Below are 8,659 nucleotides of genomic sequence, written 5' to 3'. Positions count from 1 at the left end.
CACCAACCAAGAAAAAAATTAAGAAGATACAACTTAACAAAACCAGGAATGAAAGAGAGGATATAACTATTGACCTTAAACAAATCAAAAGGATTATAAGGGAATACTATGAAGAACTTTATGCCAATAAATTAGACAAATTAGATGAAATGGACAAATTCCCAGAAAGATAAAAATTACCAATACTGACTGAATAAGAAATAGAAAATAAGAATAGAACTATAACAAGTAAAGGAATTGAATTCGTAATTTTAAGTCTCCCCCCAAAGAAAATTCCAGGCCCAGAAAGCCTCACTGGAGAGTCCCTAAAAACATTTAAAGAAGAAATAATACCATCCTTCATAAACTCTTTTGCAGAAAATACAGGTGGAAAAAAACACTCCCCAACTCATTCTGTGAGGCCAGTATTAACCCAATACCAAACCAAAGACATCACACACAAAAAGAAAACTACAGACCAATATCCCTCATGAATATAGATGCAAAAATATTCAGCAAACTATTAGCAAGATGAATCTAGCAATATTTTTAAAAGATTACAGATGATGACCAAATGGGATTTATCTCAGGAATGCAAAGTTGGTTTAATATCCAGAAATCACTTAGTATAATGCACCATATAAGAATAAATTACAAAAATCAACATCATCTCAACAGACAGGAAAAGCACTGGACGAAATCTAAAGCCCATTCATGATCAAATTGCTCTGCAAACTGGGAATAGAAGGGAACTACGACAATCTGATAAAGAGCATCTATGAAAAATGTACAAGTAACATCATATTTAATTGTGAAAGACTGAATTTTTTCCCACTAAGATTGAGAATAAGGCAAGGATGTCAACCCTCACCACTTCTATTCAACATTGTACTGGAAATTCTAGCCATTGCAATCAGGGAAGAAAAAGAATTAACAGGCATACAGATGGGAAAGGTAAATGGAAAACTGTCTTTATTCTCAGATTCATGATCCTGTATGTAGAGATCCTATATGTAGAATCCACATGGACACAAAATAGTTCTATAACTAATAAACAAGTTCAGCAAGTTTGCAGGATACAGGTTCAACATATAAAAATCAACTGGTTTTCGGCCTTAGCGCCATCTTGCTCAGAACCTCTGCGCCATGAGAGCCAAGTGGAGGAAGAAGCGAATGCACAGGCTGAAGTGCAAAAGAAGAAAGATGAGGCAGAGGTCCAAGTAAATCATTAGTGTGTGCACCCATGGAGAACAGGGGAGCAGAAATATGCAATGCCAGAGGCTGGGGATGCTGATACAAGTTGTTGACTGCAGGCTACTGTCTCGAACTTCTCTCTCAATAGACCTAGAACTTCCAGTGTTGTCCAACTTCCATGAGGACCTCTGAGAGACCCACCTTGATTGTACCAAAGCAGTCCCTTTTGGTCCTTTTCCCTGGACCTGTGACATTCTGGACTAGTTCTGTTCTCAGTTGTGGCCCAACGTAACACATATAATATATCATCTCTTCTGTCTTGGCTGAAGAATCAAAAAAAAAAAAAAATCAACTGTAGTTCTATATATATTAGCTATGAAAAACCAAAAAATAAAATTAAGCAATCAATATATTCTTAAGTGGAAAATGTAGTAGTGAAAAACTACACAGTGTATGACATATACTCTGAAAAAATATATACACATATATGTGTACACACACAAACAGACAATCTCAGGAAAATATTGGAAATGAATTGTATAGTAGTTACCTATAGGTAGAAGAATTATAGTTAATTTTGTTTATTCTTATTAATCAAATTTTCAACTATGAGCATGTGTGATTTTATAGGCAGGAAACAAATGATAAATGTCCTTTTAAACTTTTTTGGGTCCTTGATTCTAGAGGATCTCACATTATCTAGGTGGTATAGTGGGTGAACATTTAGCTTTGGGGTAGCCAACCAGGGTTTGAATCACGCCTTAGTCACTTTCTAGCCACATGGCCTTGGGAAAATTGTGTAACCTCTCAGTCTGTTTCCTCATCCGTGACATAGCACCTCTCTGAAAAATGTTATTAAGATTAATGGAGCTAGTGTGTATAAAGTGGGTAGTACAAAATTCAGTACTCAATGAATGGTCATTATTACTGTGGCTCTGTTCCGAGAGGCTTAGGCTTTGCTGTGGGGGAATTATTCTTTTCCTGACTGTCATTTCTCTGCTCTGACTTCTTCACCTGATCAGAGGAGGAATCACACTTGGCAGGCCAACAAGGATCACGTGGAGTTAAGAGATAAATCATTGCAACTCTGCATGGTTAGAGGACCTCTACATTGTGCCACTGTCACTGCATGACGTCAACCCCTAGGGTCACTGCTTGAGTTCAGAGAAGTGGATTCTAGAAGGGTGAGTGGGGCAACCATTGTCCCAAATGGGGTGCAGAAAGTAGGATGGTCCCATAGTGTGGTTTCCTCAACATTTAATGCCGGAGAGGTCTTGCAGCCAGAAGGCTAGGTGTGGGAGCAGAAAGGGTGTTTGGGGGAAGGTTTCCTGGGAGTTGGTAATGTGTAGAAGAGTCTTCATTTAGCACCATGCAGTCATCTCCTCCTTGTGGCTTCCTGCCTGAGTCACCTATTGAACTCCTCAGAGGTTCAGAAAAGACACGTTCTTAGTCAAATTTCTTTGAGCACTTTCAACCCTAGTTGGCTTCACCACAAAAGCTTCCCATAGAACTGAAATGATTCCGTAGGTCATTCAAATTTCATCGGCAACACTGACACACACCATGAGATCACTAACCTTACACAGGCACAGTTAATCTGAAAAACAGTAGACCTATATAGATAGAATCATAATATCTGGACTTAGCTTATATGTCTGTAAAATAAAACTGTTCTCCTGCCTCTTTTATAGTGAGTGATTTGAGACATGATGAAAAGACTTTAGAAGTTGCATATGTTGGTAGAACATTTAAAATATCAATATTGCATGCAAGAAAAATAAAGTTTGACTTGAGATTTAATAGCAAAATAAAAATTTGTGAATATTTCAAGTATGAGCAGACTGTAAAACCAATATTTTTATTAGATATTCTTTGAAAGAGATAAATGTGACAAAAGTATTTTTAGTTTAGATAATATTTACTAAGCTTGTGTCCATATAGCTCCATCATAATCAGCTGAAAAAGTGAAAAAGAAAACAAATATTTTTCCACATCATCAACAAATTCTCTGGTTTTTAATTGAATAATTTTTGAATCAACTAAAGAAATCAATGATTTATTTTGGCATAATTTAAACATAAGTTTTGGTTTTAAAACTAGTATTTTAAAAAATAATTAGATCTTATAACAGTTATTTATGTGGGTTTAGTTATTCATTTAGTATTCATTTCCCTCTTTATATAAAGGTTTGTAACCAGTCCTCAAAAGTTGAAAAGTAAAATTTTAATTTTTTAAAAATTCTTGCAAACAGTTTTTTTTCTCAAAAAAGAATAATATTCTTAAAGTGGTATTGTTGGGGACTTTATATAAGTTTACATGTGTATAAATTTAAATGACATCAAAGAACAAGAACAAAATCATGCTTTGGAAAATAGTACCTTTTTGTATATATGCTGTATTTCATAATAGGAAATAACTGAAACTGGAATTGTAACCTATAACATTCTTTGAAATCTGCTAACTACTTGTTAAATTGCACCTGGAAAGTTATCACTTTTGTGCATATATGTTATATTCTACAATTTAAAAAATATGATTAAAAAAAAAAAAGAACAGTAGGCTGCTCAAGTCACCATACATAAACCAGGATCCAAGAAACGGCTCTTATTTGTTTACCCAGAATTGATAAGATTCAGGGGAAGTGACCAGTCTAAATTTACAAGAGACAAGTAAACCAAAATGTCAGTGTATTTATTTACATTGTAAGATATCCCTTCCTTGGTAGTGGATTATATCTCTCCACTCTCCAGGGTATCCTGTTTCCCAGCATTAAGTCACTGGGAAACTGAATTGGCTATCAATTGGTTGATTCAGTGTGAAAACTGGATGGTATCGGAGATTTTTCACAAGTGAGGGAAAAGTCCAAAGAACTAACTCTTCTCAACAACAGAGTATGTCTTTCTAGTGATGGAAAACTCATGTCCACCAGTTACAAGGCTCTTTAACATTGAAAAATGCTGTGTAAACCTTAACGAATGCGTCAATTGCCCAGTTTCTTTTAGATTATAGGCAGACATCTTAAATATCCTTTGAAACAAGACAGATAATAAAATTAATTAAAATAATTTAATCATAATGTACTCCACTTGGAACACCATCTTCCTAGTACCCCTCCATGATTTCATGTAGCTGGATTCTAGGGTTATTATTTTGCAGCCTTCTTTAGCATGTTTCCGGCTTAGATTGACCTTGATTGAACTTGGCTGTGTCCCATTCCCAGGTTTCCTTCATAACACATTGATAAGCTGACTTGGGACATGTTATGACTCTTCAAGCTATTACAAGTTGATTCTAACCAGCTTCACTCTAAGTTTTTGAAACGTCAGTATATTAAGGCAAATTCAGAAAAACAGTTCTCCATTAAGCTTTTAAATTCCCTTTACAAATCTTATTGTTCTATTTTAGATATAATTTTAAGAGGTCCTTTGATTGTTTGGCCCCATTTACAAACCTAGTTACTCAACTTTCAATGTTAAAATGCCTTCATAAATTTAATATATTTGATTTTTTAGTCACCCGTTTGTGATCTCCATCTTTTCCATTTATTGTAAAGAAAAAAAATAACACCCACAAAAAGATAAAATGGTACAATTTTTGCCTACATACCCCTCACCTAGATTTGCCAGTTATTAATATTTTGCTACATTTGCTTTATTTCTCTCAATATAAATATTTTCTTGAGCTATCTAAAAATAAGTTGATTTCATGACATTTCAAACTTAAATGCTTCAGCATGTACCTCTTGAAAACAAAGACAATTTTTTACATAGCCACAATGTCATTATCTCACTTGAGAAAGTTTACATTGATTACAATAATATGTTAATAGAGTACATACTAAAATTTACCTGATTATCACCAAAATGTCCTTTAGAGTTTTATTTTTTTAAATCCAAGATCCAATCAAGGATCATGAATTGAATTTGGTTGACATTATCTTTAGTTTCCTTTAATCTGGAACAGTTCCCTGCCTGTTTTTGCTTCCATGACATTGATAAGTTTGAAGATTCAGGTCAATTGTCTTGTATAATGTCCCACAATCCAGATTTGTCTCAGCTTCTCATGAGTTGGTTAAGTTTAAATATTTTGGAAAAAATATTACAAATGATGTTGTTCTTCCAGGGGCATCCATAATACAAGGAAGAACATAATATTAAATTGTCTCATTATCGGTAATGCAATTTTGACCACATGGTTAATGTGGTGTCTACCAGATCTAGTAGCATAAAAGTGTCTATCCCCCTTTATAATTAATTGAGGTGGTACTTTGAGAACATGTGACTATTTCGTTTCCCAAGAAATTTTCACCCAATGATGAAAATGCCTGAATCAATTGTGACTTTTGGTGGTTTCAAAATAATATTTCCTTTATTCTTTCATTTTACATTTCTTTGTTGATGTTCTTCTGTATAGAAGACCCTCCTTGTCCCCTTATCTCTGAGAATCCCTATGGACTTGGATTCTTTTTTTATTCAATGGTAGAGTCCTATTCTACTTGATACCCAAATTGTGCCAAATTTGGCCAGTAGGAGCCCCTTCAAGTGGACCCATGTATTCTTTTGACATATCCCATTCATTCTTGAAACAATTCTTTGCTTTCTTGTATAACAAGATTTTCCAGACTCACCTTCCTATCTCCATATCCAGAATTGGCCATTTTTCCAAGGATCCTTGGTTCTTCTTAGTGGGAAATTGTATTTGGAAACCAAGACTTGGGTGCTAGTTTTACTCATAGAGAATTACCTTCTCCTGACTGCACCTCCATATTCTAGGGGATATTTATTTTAGAGCCTCATTTACTGACAACATATTCTATATATTTGAAAATAGGAGGCACATGAATACTAATACCTTAGCTATTTTACCAGTTGATTAAGTTGTGGTCTTAAGAGGATGAAAAAACTTAATGAATGCATGTATAGTCACATGAGTGAAGATGAAAAGAAGTAGAGAGAAGGGGAAGCTTTTAACCATATTCATCTTTCCGAATTCCCTAAAACATTTAATCTCTTCTAGAATAGATTATATATGATGACCATATCATATAAATTATACATGATAACCATATCAAAGTGTTTTTGGTGGCAAGTAAATAAAACTCCAACACAAATGACTTAAAAGAGTGTCTTATTTATCTTAAGTAAAATTATATAAAATATATTATTTTAAAATAACAGAAAGTCCAGAGGTAGGGAAAGCTCCAGATGTGGTATAATCAAGGCTATGGCTCCCTTTGTCTGCATCTTTCCAGCCACTACCCTCCTCTGTGGCTGCTCTCATGGTTGAAAGGTAGGCCACAAAGCAAATGAGCAACATATTTTCTCATTGATGTCCCAAGAAAGAGAGAGAAGCTCTCTGTGGTAGACTACAAAAGATGGCCACAAAGTACTCCAATTCCTATATGTACATCACTTTCCAATGTGACTTTTTTCTTTTCTTCCATTCAGAGCAGAGTCTGTTTTTTCACCCCTTCCATCTGGGCTTGGCCATGTCAAGTCCTTGCATCATGGGCTTGGCTTCGGTCATTGGGATATTAGCAAACGTAACACAAGCACAGGCTTGAAAAGCTCTTGCACATTGGGGCTTATCTTCACATGCTATGAAAGCCCCATGCAAAGAAGCCCAGGCTAGCTCCTGGAGGATGAGAAACCATCCAGAAAGAGGCCCTATCCATCCCAGCTGTCCCAGCCACCCCAGCTGAGGCCCCAGAGATATGTGGGCAGCCATTCTAGACCATCCAGCCCTGACCAAGTTGGCTCAGACCAGAAAACCACTTGGCCAGACCACACAATCATGAGCTAAATAATGTTTATTTTATTTTTCCTTATCTGATTAGGTCTCCATAGGTCACATGCCTACTTCTTTTGATCAATCACAGTTGCCTGGGAAATATCTTGGGCTGATTGACAAAAATCTGGATTTCTGAACTGATTGGCAAGAAGTATGGGATTTCTTGATGGTTGTACTAACCAAAATTGATATGTGGGTCAATGGCTAGGGTACTCCCCTAAAGCCATATGGAGTTTTTGGGAGAAGACTTGATAGTTCAACAAAATCAGGCTTCTTTTAAGAAGAAGAAAGGGTGAGAGATGATAGGTTTGAAGCTGGGATGACAATCAACAACATTTACTACATTCATCAATAATTTAATGTAACCACATATTTTTAAAACTACATGAATTCAGCAAATTCTATTCCAGAGAACTCTGTTGGAGCAGTGGTTTTTTATCCAGCAAGCAAACCTTCAGAAACTTCAATTTTACCTCTCCATGGGTCCCTTGAAATCAGGGAGACAGCCCTTGCCTTTTTGAACAAGTGGGCAAAAAGTCTATTTTTGGTCCCAGAGAACTAGAGGCTCAGTTAAGGACTTCTGCCCTGGCAAGTGCCTAACATCATCCAGTTCCTTAATTTCTGACACAAGCCTGAGGATTTTCTAAACCTAATCATTTTATTTATTTTTTAAATGCAATTTTATTGAGATACATTCACATATCATACAATCATCCAAATGTACAATTAATTGTTCACAGTATCATATAGTTGTACATTCATCACCCCAATAAATTTTTTGAACATTTTCAATACTCCAAGAAATAAAAATAAAAAAGAAAATAAAAATAAAAAGTAGGAAAAAGCACCCAAAACATCTCATACCCCCCTCAATTATTCATTTACTTTTAGTCCCCCTTTTTTCTACTCATCTGTTCATACACTGGATAAATGGAGTGTGAGCCACAAGGTTGTCACAATCACACAGTCACACAGTATAAGCTATAGAGTTATACAGTCATCTTCAAGAATCAAGGATACTGAACTGCAGTTCAACAGTTTCAGGTATTGTCTTCTAGTTATTCTAATACACTAATAACTAAAAAGGGATATCTATAAAATGCATAAGAATAACCTCCAGAATGACCTCTGGACTCCATTTGAAATCTCTCAGCCACTGAAACTTTGTTTCATTTCTCTTCCCCCTTTTGGTCCAGAAGGCTTTCTCAATCTCAAAATGCTGGGCCCAGGCTCATCCCCTGGAGTCCTGTCCCACGTGGGGTGGGGGTGGGGGGTGGGTGCCGTGAGTTTACCTGCAGTGTTGGCTTAGAGAGAGAGGCCACATCTGAGCAACAAAAGAGGTTCTCTTTTGTTGACTCTTAGGCACAATTATAAGTAGGCTTAGCCTCTCCTTGGCAGTAACAAGCTTCATAAGGGCAAGCCCCAAGATGGAGGGCTCAGCCTTCTAAATTGGTAGTCCCCAGTGCTTGTGAGAATGTCAGGGATTCCCCAAGTGGGGAAGTTTAGTATTTCTGATTTTTCCCCAGTCCCTCAAGGGGGCTTTGCAAATGCATTTTTATTCTCTGCCCAAATTACTATGAGATGTTTCAGGGCTTCATGCTAACCTGTACAACCAACCAGATCTCACCCCCTATTCAAGGTCCATGTATTACAATGTTTGAATAAACTAACCATACTAAATTATATAGCATGCAAC

The sequence above is a fragment of the Choloepus didactylus genome, chromosome 16 (assembly GCF_015220235.1).
Source record: "Choloepus didactylus isolate mChoDid1 chromosome 16, mChoDid1.pri, whole genome shotgun sequence".
Classification (NCBI taxonomy): Eukaryota; Metazoa; Chordata; class Mammalia; order Pilosa; family Megalonychidae; genus Choloepus; species Choloepus didactylus.
Note: the sequence above shows the minus strand (reverse complement) of the source record.